The sequence below is a fragment of the Protomyctophum bolini genome (assembly GCF_963924005.1).
Source record: "Protomyctophum bolini genome assembly, chromosome: 16".
Lineage (NCBI taxonomy): Eukaryota > Metazoa > Chordata > Actinopteri > Myctophiformes > Myctophidae > Protomyctophum > Protomyctophum bolini.
In genome coordinates, this window is record NC_137877.1 from 40203430 (window position 1) to 40226266 (window position 22837).

Below are 22837 nucleotides of genomic sequence, written 5' to 3' on the forward strand. Positions count from 1 at the left end.
CGAATTTTTTTTTTGTCTTAGTTTTAGTCGACGAAAACAACACTGATGTATAGGCCTGTAGGAATCTGCTGGGTTCTCTCTGGGGAAAGTGCAGCGACGGAGAGAAAGTGGCACTGGATGAATGTCGTCCAATGCAAGTTGTGACTGATAAGCATTCATTCAGTTGATAAGGATGCGACTGATGTGTCTCTCAGCAATGAAAGTTCAATTACACGCTATCACAGTTTCTTTATCCAAAAAGGAAAGTTAAGGGAAATTAAACGTGCCTCAGAGTATATCCGGAGATGCAATCTGAATGGATTTGTGAAACTGAGAAGAGCATATTTAAACAGAGCGGATGAGAGGCTGGAATGGAGTGGAGAGAATAAACACCCCAAATTGGTTTCCCAAAAGAAAGCTGGAGCCTTATATGCATTCCTCTTTAGTGGTTTAGTGGTTGTTTAGTGTTTAGTGGTTATTTTCAGATATATGGTCATGAAGTGTGGGTCGTGACCGAGAGAATAAGGTCGCGAATACAAGCGGCCAAAATTAGTTTTAGAGATAGGGTGAGAAGTTTGGTCACATACAAGAGAGACTCTGAGTAGAACCGCTGCTCCTTCGCCTGGAAAGGAGTCAGCTGACCCTAGGGAGGTCCTCGACGCACGTCCCACTGGGAGGAGACCCCGGGGCAGACCAAGGATCACGTCCCACTGGGAGGAGACCCCGGGGCAGACCAAGGATCACGTCCCACTGGGAGGAGACCCCGGCGCAGACCAAGGACCACGTCCCACTGGGAGGAGACCCCGGGGCAGACCAAGGACCACGTCCCACTGGGAGGAGACCCCGGGGCAGACCAAGGATCACGTCCCACTGGGAGGAGACCCCCGGGGCAGACCAAGGGTCACGTCCCACTGGGAGGAGACCCCCGGGGCAGACCAAGGATCACGTCCCACTGGGAGGAGACCCCCAGGGGGGCAGACCAAGGCGCAGTTGGAGGAAACACATCGACTCACTGGCCTTGGAACGTCTCGGAATCCCCCCCAGGAGGAAGTCACTAATGTTGCTCTGGAGAGGGAAGTCTGGAGCTCTCTGGTGGAGCTGTTGCCCCCGCGACCCGACTACGGATAAGCGGTTGTTTATACGTGTGGTGGGCGAGGGGGGGGGCTCAGAGTGCGTCCACTATGACACAACCCGCATTTGTTTTGGTGAGTAGCAAAAACGTTATTTTTATTTACGCTAAAGAGGAGCTGGCTGCATGGTGCGATTTCGATTTGAGATTTTAAACCGAAAGTCCCCATAGCCTTATACTGAAGCAGTATAGAAGGCTATGGACCTGCAGAGCTAACCTACTTCAAGCCAATCTGAGAACCCATCGGCAAAAAATAATGAAAGCAAAGACAAAAAAAATAAGTGTTTCCTTTGAATTGTATAGCCTCTGGGGGCACCGCGCCACCACCCGCGCCAGCATATCTGATATTCACTCCCTTATCAGCCCTCCACTTCTGGTGGTGGTGCGTCTTTGTTTTCATTCCTACTAAAAATCAAACAAAAGTTGCCGGCATGTTCAGCCCGCAGAGCTCTGAATCTGTCTTGAGAGATAAACGACACACACGATTAACTACACACGCGTGTGCACACGCAGGCACACACACACAGGCACACACACAGTCACACACACGCACACAGGCACACACACACACACACACACACACACACACACACACACACAGAGAGAGAGTAATACATTCATTTAATGGATTCCTTGTGGTGAACAGGTGCTTCCATTCAATTACAGGGATACAATTAGTCAATTGAGACTCAGTGAGTGGTGAACTTTGCCAGAGATCACAGCTATATTCCTTTCACTATATCTGTCCAATTGGCTTCGTGTGGGCTATAGCCTGTGTCCATGTCTATCCGTTCCCCCGAAGACGGTCGTTCCCTCTAAGCCAGCAGTTCTCAAACCTTTCTGTTTCTGATGGCTGATGCAGGGTTTTTTTTCTTATTTTTTTCTCCTAAAAACGCTGGCAGTGTGCAGGAACCTTAAGCGCCCACACTGAGGATCATATAGTGACTACATCATACCCACTGGTTTACCCCCATTCTGACCTGAGATCAGATTCTAAAAATGTTCTTCTACATCCTGACAGTTTTCTGAAAAAGCTATGTTTCTATGCCAGTCGTTCTTCGATTCTTCAAAAATAGCAGACCTAGAAGCTCGTAGCGCGCCACTCGGTGGCGCGCTATGAGCTTGTAGATCTGCTATTTTTCAATAGCTAAAGCATGACATGATGCTAACACCAAAATGGGTTAAATTCACCTTCCTTCAGAACTTCACTTCAGTCTATTTTGCCTGTGTTGTTGTTTCAATAAACAGCAACTCTCAATCCATAAGGAATATTTCTACTACTGTTAATGATGATGATGATAATCATACATACATACATACATACATACATAGTAGTTTTAAATAAATTAAGGTATGGTGGGCTGGGCTTTTTACAAAAAAGCCCCCCTTTTAAATACTATACACACATACATATCTACATGCATACATTTCAGAAGTTTTAGCAGTTTTTAAGGACCCACTTTTAGGCCAGTGCACCAGAGCAAACTCTTATACGCGACTGTGGCTCAGGAGGTAGAGCAGGTCATCCAAGGATCCATGGGTCGGCGGTTCGAATCCCGGCTCCTCCTCCAGTCTACATGTCAAAGTGTCCTTGAGCAAGACACTGGACCCTACATTGCTCCTGATGTGCTGGTTGGTGCCTTGCATGGTTTCCGTCGCCATCGGTGTATGTGTGTGTGTGTGTGTGTGTGTGTGAATGGGTGAATGTAATTCACAATCTATGTAAAGCGCCTTGGATAAAGGCGCTATATAAATGCACCATGTGCGTGCGTGCGTGCGTGCGTGCATGCGTGGGTGCGTGCGTGCGTGCGTGCACCCATTTTCTAGCTGACAAATTGGATAGGCTTGGCGAGAGCCTTAGGGCCACAATGTGAGGACTCTTAGCATGCAAGGCTGTGTGTGGAGGCACCGTTGTGGGCCTATATACTGTACATACTGTAAGGTGTGATTCCGTAGATAGAAGCTGGTATTTGTGAAAGGCTGAGCATATATTGGTGACCTGGAAAAGTAATAATAATCCATAATATACACGTCCGCTCTCCTTCAGCGGAGCCCACAGGCGTCAGTCAGTCCATCGTTGTGTGGACTGGCTCTGTCGCCTTGACACGGCGACAATGGAAGGGAAAAAAAACAACGCTGGGGTTCAGAACAGAGCGTTGACGAGAACACAGGCCGACTAAAACACGCCTCACGGCTGAAATGAAAGCGGAAATAGCGGAAAGCGTAAAAATTCAGAGCGAATGTTTTTAACTCAAATCTTTGCTTCTGGCAGGGGGGGGGGGGGGGTCCCCTGGAACAACATATTTTCAGATGGGGGTGTCGGTCGGCGGCCAATTACATATAACTTCTGAGGCTCCTTGACATGACATAGTATGAAAACCAATGATAACAGAAACATAGGGTTTTTTTCAGAAAACATGTCATGATTTAGAAGATTTAGAAGTCGATTCCACGTTTTAAATGGCTACTTAAGACTCACTTTAGACTATAGCTTTTAATCCTAACCTCTGTTGATTGTGTTTACTGATTGTTTCCCCGCGCCTTAAGCTTCTTACTATTGTCTAACCTGATTGTTTGTTTGCTCGTATTTTGAATTACTCTTTCACGTTGTTTTAAAAATGTCCCGTTTTGTGTGATGTTTTACTGTTGTTGTTTCTTTTGTGAAGCACTTTGTGACGCTGTCTTAAAAGGTGCTTTATTAGTATTATTATTATTATAAGACATTTGTAGAATCTGGTCTCAGGTCTAAATGTGTGTAAATATATTTTATATTATCTCTCTCTCTAGGTCGTCCTCAGAGGCAAAATATTGTACTTTTTACTCCACTAGAATTATTTGAAAACTTGAGTTACTACTGGAGATTTCTCTTATTACTATTACAAAACATATACATTAACCCATTTTGGGTGGGAACACCCCATTTGGTGTTTCAAGCATTATGTTGTATACTTTAGCTGTTGAAAAATAGCAGATCTACAAGCTTATACGAGCTTGTAGGTCTGCTATTTTTATAAAAATCTTTGAATATATTCTTTCACAGCGAGCGTTTTTAACTCAAATCTTTGTTTCTGGGGGGGGGGGGGGTCCCTGGAACAACATGTTTTCAGATGGGGGGTCGGCGGCCAATTACATACATTTTAGGGGGTCCTTGACATGAAAATGTTTGAGAACAACTTACACGGAAACATGGGGTTTTCAGAAAACGATGAGGTCAAAATGGGTTAATGTGTACAAAATACTAAATGTGACTTTAGCTTAGTTTTTCGACAATAGTGTAATTGCTCTCTGGTCGTGTTGTGTTCTGGTTTGCCCGCGGTTTGCCTCAAGCGGAAGTGTTTGCCAAGTGTGTGTGTGTGTGTGTGTGTGTGTGTGTGTGTGTGTGTGTGTGTGCGTGCGATTGATCTACTCTGGGCTGTCGCTGAGCTTTGACAATGTCTGCCTCATGTTTCCAGCGAACGTTGCCTTTTTCGCCCCGACTGTAGGCATGTAACGATACACTCAACTCACGATACGACATACGTATCACGATATGAGGTTCACCATACGATTTTTCACCATATTTTCAACACAATTATTTTCCAGACAAATCTTGTGTGCCCCCCCCCCCCAAGCTATTTTCACATTTTTTTATTTAACTATACATTGCCTTCCTTGATGTATTAATTAATGAGCATCAATAACGACCATCACCTGTGTCACAGACACACACAGGCCTCTACACTACTGAAAGTGACTGCATGGAGTCTGTCTCATTTCTCTCCAAAAGCATGTGAATATGATGGAATAATGACTACAGTGCTAATCACATTTCATATCACACACTATAGCCCCCCCCCCTATAAAAAAATATATATATATATATTTTAGATAATCTATTTATATTTTTTTTATAGATCGATACATATCGTCGGGATATAATATCGATATATCGCGATATACGATATATTGTTACATGCCTATACCCAACTGTTACATGCCTACCCCTAGAGGACCGATGTCCTATATAGTAAATATGAATAAACCCCCCAGATCTCTGCTTCACTTTTCAGTTCTGAGGGATCAGGCGTGCATGTGAACGCTGCCAGGGGCTCAGAGACATTATTAACACAGGAGGTGAAATTGGACTATAAAAATCAAGTGAGGGGCGCTCTAATCAATTATTACTGACCTCTATACCAACCTTGAAACATACCTTATTGTTGGTATATACCTTATAGTGGATTCTCCATTCATTATGTCAATGGCTATACACAATATGTTGTTTATAGGAGGGGCTGGCTGGCACCCCTCAAAACTAAAGACCCACTTTGGCTATACACCCCTCTCAGGCTTCTTTCAGACTGAATAACGGAGTGAAAGTGGAACAAAAGTGTAGTATGTATAAGTGTCCAGCTTCAGGACGCACACACAGAGGAAATAGGGGAGAATAGTGAGTGAGTGAGTGAGTTAGGAAAGCCTTGAATTGAGAGAGAGAGAGAGAGAGAGAGAGAGAGAGAGAGAGAGAGGGGGAGGCAGCGACACTATTGGCACAATCGGTGTCATAATCCTCTGGACACAAAGCCTACAGGATTTACAAATCAATTTAATTTCATTGGTGATGCAACAGCGGGTGGGTCATTATCTCCAGGCCGGGGACAGGCAGGGAACAGACAGACAGGTGAATGGACCGGGGACAGACAGACAGGTGAATGGACCTGGGACAGACAGGGGACAGACAGACAGGTGAATGGACAGGGGACAGACAGGGGACAGACAGACAGGTGAATGGACAGGGGACAGACAGGGGACAGACAGACGGGTGAATGGACGCGGGGACAGACAGGGGACAGGCAATTTCTTTCACTGACGAAAACGAAATGGAAAGTTGGAAACTATATACTGTAAAGTGCTAAGCTATGATGACTAAAACTATAAGACTAAATAAATACTGACAATTTTGTCAACAAATAAAGACTGAAGACTAAAATGCGCTGCGACGCGTTTTGTCACTTGAAAACTGTTCAAGAGACTTTGATGACTGAAACTAAACTCAACACTGGGCAACAGGGGAGGTTCTTGTGGATCTTGGTCAACAACGGTTTCTTTTTATTTCTTATTTTTACAAAGCAGTCTTTAAGGATGTTCTGTGAAGCCCTTTGCATGCTTTCTTGTGAGGTTTGGTTTGAACAGTGTGTTTCCTGCTAGCCGAGAAGCAGCGATAACACACTGCAGCAGCCAGCTGGAGAAGTTGTAACGCTGTCTCTCATCTGCAGCTCCCTGAGCGGAGAATCCAGAGCCTCACAGGCTAAAACATCACAGACACTCGTTTCTCTTTTTTTTTGTTTTTGAAGTACTGTACGCAGCCAAGGACCGGCCCTGTTAAAAGACAACTTCACCCAGACAGACAGACAGACAGGCAAGGGCCCCTGTTAAAAGACAACTTCACCCAGACAGACAGACAGACAAGGACCCCTGTTAACCCATTTTGAGCGGAAACCCCTTTTGGTGTTTTAACATTATGTCACACTTTAGCTATTGAAAAATAGCAAATCTACAAGCTCGTAGCACGGCACCGAGTGGCGCGCTACGAGCTTGTAGGTCTGCTATTTTTTGAAAAATCGCGAAAATGTGTCACAAAGTTGGAATATATATATGCTTTCAGAGTGAATGTTTTTTTAACTGAAATCTTTGCTTGTGGGGGAGGTCACTGGAACAACATATTTTCAGATGGGGGGGACGGTGGCCATTTAGATATATATTTGGGGGTCCTTGACGTGAAAATGTTTGAGAACCACTGACCTTAGAAACATTAGGTTTTTCAGATAACTGTCAGGATGTAGAAGACATTTATAGAATCTGATCTCAGGTCAAAATGGGTTAAAAGACAACTTTACCCAAACAGACAGACAGACAAGGACCCCTGTTAAAAGACAACTTCACCCAGACAGACAGACAGACAGACAAGGACCCCTGTTAAAAGACAACTTCACCCAAACAGACAGACAGACAGACAAGGACCCCTGTTAAAAGACAACTTCACCCAGACAGACAAATAGACAGACACCCGGGCAGTTTCTTCTTGTTAGCTCAGTGGAAACACTCTGTGAGTCCAGTCAGTGTGTTCAATGTATCCTTATCTCTAGGTCCCTCTAGGGGACTCCAAATGGCCCTTTACGTATACCCAACTACAAGCTCCTTTTCACTCTGTTTTTCCTTGAAAAAAACATGGCTGACTAAACAAGCGTTTTAAAGGCTCGTTTCATGCCGCAACTTTGGATTTTCTTGGCCGTTCCTTAAATGGAATTTTAGTTTAGCTCATTAACGGACCTTCACTTTTTGGATGCAATCTTCAGAAAAGGGTATAATTATAATAAGCAGCGTATAAGTTGTGGAAACCACATGCGCCGTTTTCTGCAACGCAATGGGAGGGCTTATGGATTCGTGACCTCATCTCGGAGCTGCAGAATGAGCGTAGGGACCGAGGGAACGTACCGGGGTTTACGGTTAGTAATTAGGGACGTTAAGCAACGACTGCTACGGCAGTCCGCTCCGGCAACCTGGAAATGGATCAGTGCTCGATACATAAACCTGCTCTTTCTACTACGGCAGAAATCTACACTTGCACGTAGTGTCTACAACGCCATTTCATAACCATGTTTCTTTTTTAAATATATATTTTTTATCCCACGATTTTGTAACCCATTTTTCACCCCTGTGCCAATCATCTACTGTGATCCTGGGCTCTATACACCCTCCACCAACCTGGGGAGAGCAACGGACTTGAACTCATGCTTCCTTCATGCCCGAGTGTCAAAGTTGCTCCTTTACACCTGACAGGGGTGGTTGGACGTAGCGCGTGGAAGGAACACGTTATTCCAACCAGTTCCTTCCCCCTCCATCAGGCGCCCCGGCTGGCCAGGGGGAGGCCGTTTAGAGACCAGGATTACTGCATGTTTTTGTGAGGGTATCTACCCTAGGGGGACACGGGGAGAACATGCAAACTCCACACAGAAAGGCCCTTTTGCCAACCCCACCTATCATAACCATGTTTGTTGAAATTATAGCTGTCACACATTCACAGCGATTGCTCCATCACCTCTCTTATGCTGTGTAATGCTCTGAATGAAGAAGTAACACTAATTCCATATGTCATATTAACCGTGTGTATTAAAACGGTTTTAGAATAACACAGATAGCTCCATGCAGCACCTTCCTCTTTCCACTGCTGATCATGTCCAGCGCATGTAAGAGTTAAGCAATGTTTGCAAGTTATAGCTGACGTGCGACTGTGTTTATGTTTCACACATTCTGCACACAGCTTTTTGACAGCTACGGCGATCGCGTCGTATAGCAGCCGTACTTCCGTGTAGCGAAGCCGTCCCTATTGACGGACAACGCGACCAATGGGGTTGGCGGTGGCTCAGCGGGTAGAGTGGCTGGATGGTAACCGCAAGGTTAGGTCGCCAGTTCGAACCCTGTTGGGCTCCCCCAGAGTCAGTGTCGAAGTGTCCTTGGGCAAGACACTGAACCCCTTAATTGCTCCCGATGTGCTGGTTGGTGCCTTGCATGGTTTCCGCCGCCATCGGTGTGTGAATGTGTGTGTGTGAATGCAGGTGAATGTAATGCACAACCTATTGTAAAGCGCCTTGGATAAAGGCGCTATATAAATGCACCATTTACCAATTATTTACCAATGGATGTCTTCGCAGCCATTGCACCATCTAGATCAGGGGTTCCCTGCAACCTTTCTTTTCAGCTGACGGTTCATAAAAATGTTCGCGGACCGGGCAAGGCTTGTGTGTCCCACGTCGTCATACCAAAACCTCATGTTCTCACGGAAGACAGTTAATTAGGCTACCCGCTGCAACATTATTATTATTATATCACAACATAATATTATGTCATTGATCTAAATGGCGTTGTATCAACAATGGATAGTATGTTTAGGCTTGTTAGGTTAGGCTTGTCTTTTTCAGAAATTACTTGTGGAAAACTTTAGTTAAACATGCAGAGTGACACGAATTTTTCCTGTTTGACATCATCTTCTGATACTTGAATGTTTCGACATGAAATAATCCTGTATACCGTCACCGTGTAGCGCTTTGTTTCATTAGCACGATCGTGACAAAATAGGCCACAGCTGTTATTACTGCTGCTGCTGCCGCCCGCAGAGAACACACATGAACGGTAAAAAGATCGAAGCCGTTTATAAATCACAGTCACCGACGTGTCGGCTGACGGATCCTTGGTATATTTTCATACGAATGGACAGAGTCAACTTTTCACCACTGTTTGGAAAATCCTTGTGAAGCTTAGATTAGATTCTGGGCAGGCAAGATGTGTCGTCGGTCGTACCTACTTGGTTCATTCAAATCCACTATTACGTATGTGTGTAATTGTTACACAATTTATTTACAATATGGCTGCTGTGTCTAGAGAGCCTATATTTGACATTAAAGGCCAGTCCTCTTGGGAGTTCCACTTGCAGTTCAAGCAGAGACTTCATGGTCAAACCCAGAGAGAGAAGACACTCGCATGTTGCTGCTTACATGTGTGGTTTCGTGGATATACAGTCCATATATTTGCAATATTCTATGGCAATAATAATTAGACATTTTGGTCACTGTGTTAATGTGATGGTTCATGAGAGAGGAGACTGCATGCCGGTCTGGACTCTAGAGCAATCACCTCAGCCAAGTATACCCTCATTTCAAAGTCCTTTGAGGCCCTGAGAGGTGTTGAGACAACATTATTATTCTTTTGTCTCAACCCATTTTTTTTATCTACAAGCTCATAGCGCGCCACCGAGTGGCGCGCTACGAGCTTGTAGGTCTGCTATTTTGGAAAAATCGAAGAACGACTGACACAGAAACATATAGCTTTTTCAGAAAACTGTCGGGATGTATAGAAGACATTTTTAGAATCTGATCTCAGGTCAAAATGGGTTAAGGAACCTTTTGAGATGTACCAAATGCTGTTTGTATGTTCCATGCTTAAAAACCTAGGAAAATGCAATGTTAAACCAGTCTCTAGCAGGCTGGCCGCCGAGTTGGTCAGCTTTGCTGTGTGATCTCGTGGGCCGGCATGACCACAGCGAAGCTCTCTCTGTCTTTGTCTTGGTTTCAATAGATGGTCCATCACACTCCGAGGAAATCTCATCTGATGCTTTGACAAGGTTTTCACTGTACTCACTACTTCACATTCTTCTTCTCTATGGTTCAGGTAGTTAGTTGTGTGGAAATACACGACACATGCATTCAAGGTAATTCATAGCTCAGCTACTTATTGTGAAGGATCACCATACGTGATGACAGCTAGGGTCATTGATGTGGAGGCAATTATTATTCTCACGGATCCACAGTTACCATTTTCTCTGTGAGAGTATTGTGTGGCTATAGCCTGACACTCAGCCTGAATTTTCATTTCGTTTCACTCCATTATTCAGTCTGAACGCCCTCCCATCTACAACCGTTTCTGGGATGGGCGTTGCCAAAGAGGCAGTCTTCGGTGATTGGTTCATACCAACCAATCAGAATAGTAGGAAAGCAGATGGCATTGTGTCAATCATGTGGCTATGGCTAACCTGTTTGCTAACCAAACAAACGCAGCCAACGAGCGCTACTAGTATGTAAACAAAAGCGGTAAAATATGTCGGATGATGATGTTTATAAAATCGCTCGTGTCTGTAAAGAAATTATTTATCATACGTCGATTTAATAGCCAGATTGATACGGCCGTGAGTTACCGCAGTGGGGGCAGCCATGTTTGTTTGTGTCTGGACGGCACTGTTGTTTGACGTCATCGAGTTGAAACGACGCTGATTCGTCGGTTGGATTTCCAACCGAGTCTGAGATCTCCTTCGGGAGCGTCACCAGACCCTAATCGCCTGAACATACATTTTTAATGTGGCTACTGGCTAGCGATTCAGGGGCTGGAGCCAGGCTAGTGTGGCTATAGAACTACAACAAACAGGTGTGTGTGTGTGTGTGTGTGTGTGTGTGTGTGTGTGTGTGTGTGTGTGTGTGTGTGTGTGTGTGTGTGTGTGTGTTATATTACTGTAGCTACAATCGAAAATGACACAGATGCTTTCCCGGTTTAGATGGGTTAATGGACAGGATAGCCGATAAACGATACTATGCAACTTTATTGGCAGCTTGCACTGAAATTTGTTTTGTACCCGTTCAAGATACAGACAAGACATACAGTAGACACAACACATTGCAAAACGATATACATTATGGGGACAAAAATCACCAAAAGGGGTTCACTGCCCAGAATGGGTTTTAACCCATTCTGACCTGAGATCAGATTCATACGGGGTTTCCACTGGACACACACTGGTCTGATTAACCCATTCTGACCTGACATCAGATTCTAAAAATGTCAGTCGTTCTTCGATTTTTCAAAAATAGCAGACCTACAAGCTCGTAGCGCGCCACTCGAAAATGGGTTCCCGTTCAGAATGGGTTAAAAGCAGGAAAGACTGATGTTCAAAAGAGTTCTTTAGTCTGTTTTTCTTAAATGTATAGGGACTCTAAACCGCCTCATGGAGCAACAGTTGATAACGGATCAGAAGAGATATACTCTTTGCCAGTCTAAGCATGCTCTCTCAACACAACCTCAAGAGGCCTATACCAAAAAAATGTTAGCGCAGATCTTATAATTTGGCTATAAAGTTTATTTCTATATACTTTAGATAGGCTGTTAAACCAGGCCGTGCTGCAGTATCATACATCATCACAGTTTGAGCAACAGACGTATAAAAAAAGAGACATGATCTGACTGTTCAGCGCAAAAAGGTGCGTGACATGATGAAACGTGTAATAATGGCGGTTTCATGGTGTTATTTATAGGCCACACGGCTAAATCCGGTAAACCCACTGTTGTAAGGAGATGTATATAGAGCAGTTGTGGGAGCTTAACAGCTGATCAGTGCAGTGACTTTTCTGTGATAATCATTATATTCAAAAACGTATCATTTTCGGGCCAAATACAACACGACTTGGAGGCACTGGGGGGGTAAGGGATGGAGCTCGATAACCGATACCCGATAAAATCCGATAACAAGCTTATCGAGTACCCGTTATCAATGAGCTTTTTGTTATCGAGCATAGCGGTCTATTAGCTTTAGAAACGGGTAGATTCATTGGTACTCCTGAGGAAGACAGAGTCTGTCTAGTGTGTGATTTAAAAGAAATTGAAAATGAAATTCATCTTTTGTTTTACTGCCCATTATATGAAGAATTAAGACATGTATTATTTTGTAAAATGACAACCATCTGTGCTGACTTTTTCTGGTTGGAGGACTATGAAAAACTGGAATTTTGTTTCAGGAAAGGTACTTTTGCTTTGGCAGACTTTTTATGCAGGGCGTAGGAAATAAGGCAGAATGTTTTGTTTGTGTAAAAAAAAAAAGACAAAAAAAAAAGAAGAGGGAATATCAACAAAACATATCTGTTTATTGTACACAATGCAATATTGAATGCAATGATATGGTGCGCCTTTGGTGCATGACACAAAAATAAAGAAATCTATCTATCTATCTATCTATCTATCTATCTATCTATGTCATGTTCAAACAATCATGGCAAGAGGCGATGAAGAAATAAATCGTAATCATCCATGCTGGCACAAACATGTGGGTCTAAAAGTGTATTGATACCTGCCAACCAGCGCTGTCAAACTTTCAAATTTAACAGTTTCTTTATTATTTTATTGGTAAAATTAAAGGGACACTTCACCCTTTTTGCAAAAGAATATATGTTAACACATACAATGCTACAGGTTCTAGTGGACCAAGGATTTCCAGTGCTAAGGGGATTAACATTGGGATTTTTGAACTTTTTTGGGGGCCCACAGCGAGGGGCCTCTTATAGCGAGAATCACACCGCATAAATCAAAAGAAAGCCCAACTTGTCCACTTCAATTTAAAAAAAAAATTATGATTCTACCATCTTCCATTCTGGAGATATTGACCTTTTTCTAACACCTGCTTTTGCCTGCACGCTGCTTGTGAAAAAAAACAACAGAGATATGGAGGCCTGAAGTTGACAGACATTTCAGTTCAGTTTTTTTAGTTCAAAAGACCGATATAAAATTGAGCACAAATAATATCCTATACAAACCATATACCGAATGAAAGCCCTGAATGTCTACTTTTAGGAGGAAAACAGTACACATTGTACACATATACAGTTTGTCACTAATTGGCTATTGAATGCAGCTTGCGCCCACCAGAGAACTTTAGAGAAGGCATGGACCCGAAGAACTATTATTCACAAAATAAGGCCTATAGCGACATGTACATACTATATACCGTATGAAACAGTAGACTCTCTGCTTTCATAAGAAAAATACCACCCAGAAAAATCACACCCCTGTGAAGTGAGCAGTGCAATTGCACTGCTCACTTCACAGGGGTGTGATTTTTATTATTATTACAGTATTAGTATTTTTCTTATGAAAGCAGAGAGTCTACTGTTTCATACGGTATATAGTATGTACATGTCGCTATAGGCCTTATTTTGTGAATAATAGTTATTCAGGCCCATGCCATCTCTAAAGTTCTCTGAAAAAGATAATTTTAGAGAAAGCATGGACCTAACAACTAAATATTCACAAAATAAGGCCTATAGCGACATGTACATACTATATACCGTATGAAACAGAATACTCTCTGCTTTCATAAGAAAAATACTAATACTGTAATAATAATAGAAATCACACCCCAGTGAAGTGAGCAGTGCAATGTTGCACTGCTCACTTCACAACATTGCACTGCTCACTTCACAGGGGTGTGATTTTTATTATTACGAGTAAGACGCGCGAACGCGGAAAGCGAACGCAGATCGTAAATTGCAATAACAATTAGAATAAATTACAGACATGATCTGCAGGGTGTCATAGTTAGTGCTTGGACCACGCCAGCTCCATATATGGTCACAAAAGACGCCATCACACTCATGTCACCATGACTCAGCCATAACCATATAAGGAGTCCCCAAAGCAGGACCACGCCATCACACTCATGTCACCATGACTCACAAATCACTCAGCTCCATATATGGGCACAAAAGGGCCAGGTCCACATATACATTAAGCGGGACAGACAGACACACACACACACACACACACACACACACACACACACAGACAGACAGACAGACAGACGTGATCTGCTAGGTCTCATAGTAAGTGCTCATTGCATTCGCAATTACAGTATTAGTTTTTTTCTTATGAAAGCAGAGAGTCTTGATGCACATTATCTGATCATAAAACGGACTTGGAAACTTTCTTCTGCCTGCATCGTGGTCAGTCTCTCTCCTAAGTTGTTAGAAAATATAAATCAGCCTCAATCGTAGCCCCATATGTGCCCTCTCCCTACGCTCATTGAACTCATTCTGTGATTCGAGCTACAATCGCAGTAACGGGGGGGGGGGGGGGGCAACTAGGCTTTGAGGAAATGATCTTGCATAATCAACATTATTGTCGATTGTCGTGTGCCGCTCCAAACATGTCCAGACATACCACTAACCTCATCGATCCAGTCTCGCATAGCTATAAGGTGAGACGCGAGACTGGATCGGATTGTGTCTGGACATGTTTGGAGAGAAAAACAACGATGCGATGGTTGGATGCGGCAGCAGCAGAAGCAGCACGTCAACGTATTTGGAAGAAATGTTGCTGATAGACAGATAATAATCGATCCGATTTTGTCCTGCCGTTCATTTTATCACATTAGGTGCAGGGCAGGCTGCTCGACGGTGAGTTTATAATAGCCTGTTGTAACGAGAAAGGGGGATGGATTGGATGGTTGGATGCGAGCAGCGCAGCAGCAGCAGCAGTACGGCTTGCGATCAGCGACCAACGTATCATGGCGGGCCCTCGATAATGATGTGCAATCTGTCCATGACTAACTCCACATGTGTCTGGCAAACGTTACGTTATGAAATCAAATGCCGATCGTTGCAGGTTTATATACGGGCAGAGAGCAAATCGCGTTGTATCTTGTTCCGAGAATGAGAGTGCAAGCCTTGCAGTTGAAAGCAGTGGGGACTCGGGAGTGGGGGGGGAACTGCCAATGCGATCCAAGAGGAAGAGACCCCCCCCCCCCACCATTCTCCCTCGGGAGAAACCATGTAGAAACAGGAGGGGAGGGGGAATCGAGTGTATTCACACACACAAGAGCATGGACCCATCCATTTTAGATCCCCTGACATCTGCGTTGGTCTATGCCGGACGGCCGTCTCCATTACGTCGTACGTCCTCGCATAGACCAACCAATAGGCGGTGCCAGACGCTTCTCAGACCAACACCTCTTTTCAGCAGGGGGGGGTTTTAACTCTTTTTAGAGCCGATCGGTGTTACATTATGAGTTGTCCGGGCGCAAATATAGTTGAACTATAGTAATCAATAAAAAAACGTTTTTTGGACCATAAAACGTATAAAAACGTTATGCGCTTCTTAGGGGTGGCTATAATAAAACGTTTAAAAACGCTTTCAGCATTCTATGAGTTAATGACGTTTAGGAGCTTTAGAACACTTTCCTGGGGGTATTTATGTGTGTAATATGTGGTTTTAGATATTTTAGATTGTAGCAGTGAGCCTGTTGTCTCTGATGTCATGGACACTGGGCTCACTTCCTTCCTGGACTACATGTTGTCTCAGTAAGACAGCTCTCCCCCCTATCCACAAGGAGGAGCAGTGCACCAAAGAATTATGGGAATTGTAGTCCAGGAATGTAGTCAGAAGTGTCCCTTTAAGGTCAATATGCCTGTTAGAAATGTACTGTATTTGAAGGCCCTATAGTAAAAGATACTGGTTCTTTTCAGAATGTTATATGTCTCCTGACACGTCTTTCCACAAAACAATAGAAAATGCTCCATAGTGGGCTCGATAAGAACACCGGCTCGATAAGGTGATCCTTATCAATACAAATTAACGAGCTCCATCCCTATACTGTGGGGGGTCGGCTTATAGGTCAGGAGGTCAACAGGGGGTTCACGCCACGGCCGATAAGGTTTGGGTGACTGCTGATCCATAGCAATGATTACCAATAGATAATATAGGGTGGAAGTAAAGCTACACACAACATGGCATGTCCTCATTTCTAGAATGAATGTTTGCCAAGTACGTAGGACACATCACGGATGAAAAGGAATCGATGACGTCGGAATCAATTCTAATTTTGTTTTCCGTTCTGGAAGCCTCATGCAGACAGAAAGGTCTCCATTACAGGAGACCACGCCGTCTCTTAACCCATTCTGACCTGAGATCAGATTCATACGAGGTTTCCACTGGACACACACTGGTCTGATTAACCCATTCTGACCTGAGATCAGATTCTAAAAATGTCAGTCGTTCTTCGATTTTTCAAAAATAGCAGACCTACAAGCTCGTAGCGCGCCACTCGGTGGCGCGCTATGAGCTTGTAGATCTGCTATTTTTCAATAGCTAAAGCATAACATGATGCTAACACCAAGATGGGTTCCCGTTCAGAATGGGTTAAGGCCCATTCTGTATTTGAGCCACAGACTATACCATCTGATGAGATTTAGCCTTATATACAGACCCAATGTATATACGTATATGTGACTACATTTGACGGAGGGACTGCCATTAGATTTTTTTTTTTAGAATTTATTTTTTCATGCCATATGCAATCAGGGAATCACAGCTTCAAATTGACATGTTATTATATTGGTTGTTCAGTTTGACCCACCAGTTTTGGAGATATGGCTTATTATAGATTAATGTCTCGCAGAGAAACAGCGAGTTGAGAAAACAGGCTTGAAAGGTTCACTTCTGTGGGTCTCTAACATTACACCTATAGCTACATGTTTAAGCATTTATTTCATATTTACATGTCTTTTTTGGTCTCTAACATTACACCTGTCTACATGTTTAAGCATTTATTTCATTTTTACATGTATTCTGTGGTCTCTAACATCACACCTAGCTACATGTTTAAGCATTTATTTCATATTTACATGTCAATTTCAGCTCTGACACTTATTTCAGACATGCTCTAGTATGTGAAGAGTGCTATTAACACATTTAAAAATAAAAAATGTGAAAAGCTGGAATTTGCGCGAGTGTCTTAGTCAAATCTGCATCAGATCGGTGCATCTAAATATGTGACTTGGCCTGTTATAGCGCCACCATGAGGCTGATTTCCAAAAGGTCAAGTGGCATTGCTTCCTCGGCCTAGTGGGAAGATGCGTGCACTGTTTCACTGCAGCCCTCGGGGCCCTGCGCTCATGATTTGCAGCATTTCGTAGAAAACGGGCCAGTCTTGAAATCTTTGGAAGGCATGTCTTAGCCAATCAGTCTGTAGAATCTGAGAAATCCAACAGACTCGTCGTGCTCACATGACTACAGAGATCATGTGTGCCGATGTGTGTGAGAAATCTGTGTGACAGAAATCGGCCTCATGGTGGCGCTATAACTGGGAGATGTGGAAAATGCAGGGAAAATGTTTTGACATGGGCTCTAGGGAGTGCGCATACACAGTTGTACACAGATCGATGCAGTTCTATAGTTGAAATGCCACCGTGAGGTGTTTAATTTCACGGAAATTGCACACTGTGTTTGTGGCATTTTCTTTGAAAACGGACCAATCATGCAAGCTTCGGAAGCCAATTTTAGCACTTCCCATATTCAGGATGGAATGTTATGGGAAGTGGTGCAGATCCGTGTTGATCGCATGACTGTGGAGATAGTGTATATTATACTGAATTGCGTGACGTATGGATAAAATGTGTACGAGTAATACTAATATACAGAAATGTCAAATTGTCAAATGATATAAGAAAGAGCAAAACATTTGAAAATAGCCGATCTACAATTGCATTGATACTGTTTCTCCTATAGTAAAAGAGAGCAGACACTCATAAATTAATCAAATAAATAGTGTGCACGGATAAAATAAAAGTCTTATCAATCTGAAATAAATAATTACTAAAAGCGAGTCATAGAATTGAACCTGATGTGTTGTGATAGGACTGAAATTTCACCATGCATAATGATGTTAATTTGGTCTGAAACACCATCATCATCATCATTCAAATGAATTGTGTTATTAAGAGATGAAATGTAGGGGAAATGATGAAAGATAATTCGGCTGGGTAAAAAAAAAAAAAAAAAAAAGATACATATTTTAGATGCAATGAATTCCATCAAGCAAAAAAAAATTGCTTTGAAAAAGAAGAGAGAGAATTGAGATAGGCAGCATGCATCACTTTTCAAAACAGAGTCCAAAAAACAAAGATAACAGAACATCCGAACGAGAATATATATACAATACAGGAAAAACTAACGCAACGTTGCAAATCACACCCACATTTTAATGTTAGCATGCTCATTATCTATAGAACTCTGGAGTTTATGCAGGAAAACGGTTTGTCTCGGTCCAGCTGATGGTCTGATCTTTGAAGTTCTTTATCGTCAAAACAATGAGGGATTTTCACCATCAAGAACCAACTCTGTTATTTTGGTTAATAGTCTCTCAAAGCCTGCATGAGGCAATTATTCCACTATCTTCAAATGCTGTCTAGAGGCTGTATATCTGTAGGCTATAGGCCCCTTGGAGGTGGTGCAATATAAGGACTTCCATCCACGACATTATCTCAAAGAATAATGAATTCCATGCTAGAAGGCTTTCTTATACTTTTATTTGTAGTTGTTACGTCCCCCGCCAAAGAGGTTATTTTGTGCAAAAGTGGAGCATAATTGGCCATTTCTCCCTAATATAAGCCCTCAATGGGGGTTGGGTTTTTGTGCTATAATTCGCTTATTTCCATCGAAATAAGTAGTGAAGTGTGCCGCTTGGGATACTATTTACATTATGAAGAGAGGATATATACAAAATATGGCCGCGGATAAAATTACACAGATGCCTTCAAGGCTTTTATAGGGTTAAAGAAGGCCAGCAGAAAGAAGTGGGTGGCTGAGATGTGGGAAGCCTGTTATTAGAAATATCCACTTCAAGGTCCATAAATGCCATGTGAATACAATCCCCAATACAATGTGAAATTGTGCAAAGACTGCATTCCTTCTCCTACTGAATTACATGATCTAGCCCATTCTGAACGGGAACCCATTTTGGTGATATAGCATCATGTTATGCTTTAGCTATTGAAAAAATAGCAGATCTACAAGCTCGTAGCGCGCCACCGAGTGGCGCGCTAATGAGCTTGTAGGTCTGCTATATTTTTGAAAAATCGAAGAGCGACTGACATTTTTAGAATCTGATCTCAGGTCAGAATGGGTTCATCAGACCAGCAGTGTGTGTGTGTCCAGTGGAAACCTCATATAAATCTGATCTCAGGTCAGAATGGGTTCATCAGACCAGTGTGTGTCCAGTGGAAACCTCGTATGAATCTGATCTCAGGTCAGAATGGGTTCATCAGACCAGTGTGTCCCCCCCAGTGGAAACCTCGTATGAATCTGATCTCAGGTCAGAATGGGTTCATCAGACCAGTGTGTCCCCCCCAGTGGAAACCTCGTATGAATCTGATCTCAGGTCAGAATGGGCTAGTGCAGGATGTAGCCTCTCTCGTCTGTGTGTGGGGAAAATGCTCAATAGGTCAAGGGACTTTGTCTCAGCAGTTTGTACAATATATGTCATAAACTATACAATCCCTTTCTTCTGCTATCATCTGTTCCACATAGCCTTGACCTTCTCTCGCTGTGCTTGTTCTGTGTGTGGCGGAGCCTGGTGAAGAGTGAAGAATGAAAACAAGACGTTTTTGTTGCTATACACATGGCCAAGCTAAACCCCCTTGAAATGCACTGTTGTGACTCTCTTTAAGTCATTCTGGCCCGGGAACCCCTTTTGGTGTTTTAATCATCATGCTATGCTTTAGGTATTGAAAAATAGCAGATCTACAAGCTCATAGCGCGGCACCGAGTGCCGCGCTATGAACTTGTATAGGTCTGCTATTTTTGAAAATTTGTGAAAATGTGGCCCACATCTTTATATTCTTTCAGAGCGAACGTTTTTAACTCAAATCTTTGCGTCCCTGGAACAACATATTTTCAGATGGTGTGTCGGCGGGCCAAATTCAGATCATTCTGGGGTTCTTTGACATGCAAAAAGGTTGAGCACCACTAACACAGAAACATGAGTTTTTGAAGAAAAAGTTTCAGGATTTAGAAGAGATTTGTAGAATCGTCTTCAGGTCTAAATGGGTTAAATAACTCTGCTAACTCACTTTGAACACTGTTTCCGTCAGGCTGTGGTGAATTTCATTCTTATATCGATCTATTAACTCGTCATGTAATGTAATCCTGGCCTGGTGCATGGTGAGTGGTGTGCAATTATCGAATCAATCAATAATGTATGTAACTATAGGCTATTGTATCAGACGGAGCTTTCTTTCTTCTTTTCAGAATAAAGGCGATATAGGAGTGCTATAGGCAGATGAGTGAGATTTTACTCTGAAACCCCCCCCCCACCCTTTACTACATCGCCAACGTGAAACTGATCTCTCTTTAGAAGCGTTATAATATTCTTGCAGTTAAACGCTATAAAACCGCCTTGACCCTTTGGTGTGCAGGTTATATAGGGCTCTAAAAAATAGCCCCGATCTTCAAGCTCACATAACGCCTCACAGCACGAGGCATTGTGAGATTGTAGATCTGCTATTTCCACTACAGAATAACGACGCTATATGTGGTATAATATTCAATCAAATCAAATCAAAGATTTGGCTGTTCCCCAGTAGTAGCTATGGTCTCTTCAGTAGTTCATTCACATCTCCTCAGTAGATCTGTTTTGGGTCCATTCACATCTCCTCAGGGGATCTGATTTGGGTCCATTCACATCTCCTCAGTGGATCTGTTTTGGGTCCATTCACATCTCCTCAGTAGATCTGTTTTGGGTCCATTCACATCTCCTCAGTAGATCTGTTTTGGGTCCATTCACATCTCCTCAGTGGATCTGTTTTGGGTCCATTCACATCTCCTCAGTAGATCTCCGTGTGTGAGGAGAGGAGACCCAGATAATGCCTGTGAATAATGCTGCCGAGTCACGCAGGCAGGCAGCAACCCTGACAACTATTATGGGACAGAGAGAAGAGCCTCTCTGTCCTCCTCTGCAGTTATCGGTATAGCCTGTCTCTGACCCCCTAGTAGTCTAAAGAAAGTCACATTGTTTTAACACTGCACTCAAAAGAAGCAGGGCTGTGATGAGGATGAGGATGAGGATGAGGATGAGGATGATCCGGGGTGGAAGGTTTAACCCATTCTAGGCGTGGGAACCCCTTTACCTATTGAAACATAGCAGATCTACAAGCTCATAGCGCGCCACCGAGTGGCGCGCTACGAGCTTGTATAGGTCTGCTTTTTTTGAAAAATCGAAGAACGACTGACATAGAAACATAGCTTTTTCAGCAAACTGTCGGGATGTACAGTATAGAAGACATTTATATAGAACCTGATCTCAGGTCAGAATGGATTAACCCAAGTATACATTTGCTCAATGCTCATATACTATAGGATTATTTTATTTATGTATTTGTATATACATTTATTATGAATACCGAACTTGTACTTGTTGTAACAGACTCTACAATAGGGTGCAGTAGTTCTTCCATCCATGATGATGATGATGATGAATGTTAATTAGAGTAATGCCCTTTCCCCGCGGTTGTCATCTTGATAGGGTGCTGTTGTTAACCCATTCTGACCTGAGATCAGATTCATACGAGGTTTCCACTGGACACACACTGGGTCTGATTAACCCATTCTGACCTGAGATCAGATTTAAAAAAATGTCAGTCGTTCTTCGATTTTTTCAAAAATAGCAGACCTACAAGCTCGTAGCGCGCCACTCGGTGGCGCGCTATGAGCTTGTAGATCTGCTATTTTTCAATAGCTAAAGCATAACATGGTGCTGACACCAAAATGGGTTCCCGTTCAGAATGGGTTAATGCCACCGCGTTCACATTGTGTCATCATGAGTTGCGTTGCATATCTTTGCACCGACTCATTTTTCAAAGTGCACGGACGACATTAACGGTCTTATACAGATGCGCACAATGTGAATTCGTTATACGACATATACTGTGCCATCTTTTAAAACAGGCTCCATGCTCAGCAGACATAAGACAATGGGGCCTCTCCCTTATACCTCCTGCACAGGTCTTATACCAATTATACTAATTAAACACATCATGGACTCCCATGGGAGTCCACATAATAAACATCGTTTCCCTGCCGTGTTTCTCACTATAACCTTTTGAAGAAGCACCGGTCTCCATCATCCTCGTTCCGTTGGATGATGGCCCGTTTTAAAAAAATATAGCAGACCTATACCAGCTCGTAGCGCGCCACTCGGTGGCGCACTATGAGCTTGTATAGATCTGCTATTTTTCAATAGCTAAAGTATAACACAATGCTTAGTTAAAACACCAAAAGTGGTTCCCACCCAAGCAATTCAATTCAATTCAAAGGGCTTTATTGGCATGAGAAAACATACGTTTACATTGCCAAAGCAGAAAGAACAAAACAACAGTACAGCAATACAATCAAAACAAAAATTATGTACTTTGAAGGTCAGACTCTTCAATAGATCAACTTCTGTGTACCAAGATAACTCGATGCAGGTATAGTGCAGGAATATCCAAGCAGTGCATTCCAAAACTGGTATCGATGGGTATGAGTACGGTATCTGTAGTAAAAACATCCCCACGCAGTGAGTGGGCAAGAACCGATAATGTTCAACACTCATGGAACATTAAAGTTTGA

At 43.0% G+C, this 22837-nt stretch overlaps 1 protein-coding gene across 1 annotated transcript in view; it reads left to right on the top strand.

The window, feature by feature from the left end:
- LOC308330967 (limbic system-associated membrane protein-like) overlaps positions 1–22837 on the top strand; it is a gene marked incomplete at its 3' end in the record, with an annotated part of 142596 nt that overhangs the window by 3329 nt on the left and 116430 nt on the right. The window lies entirely within an intron of this gene.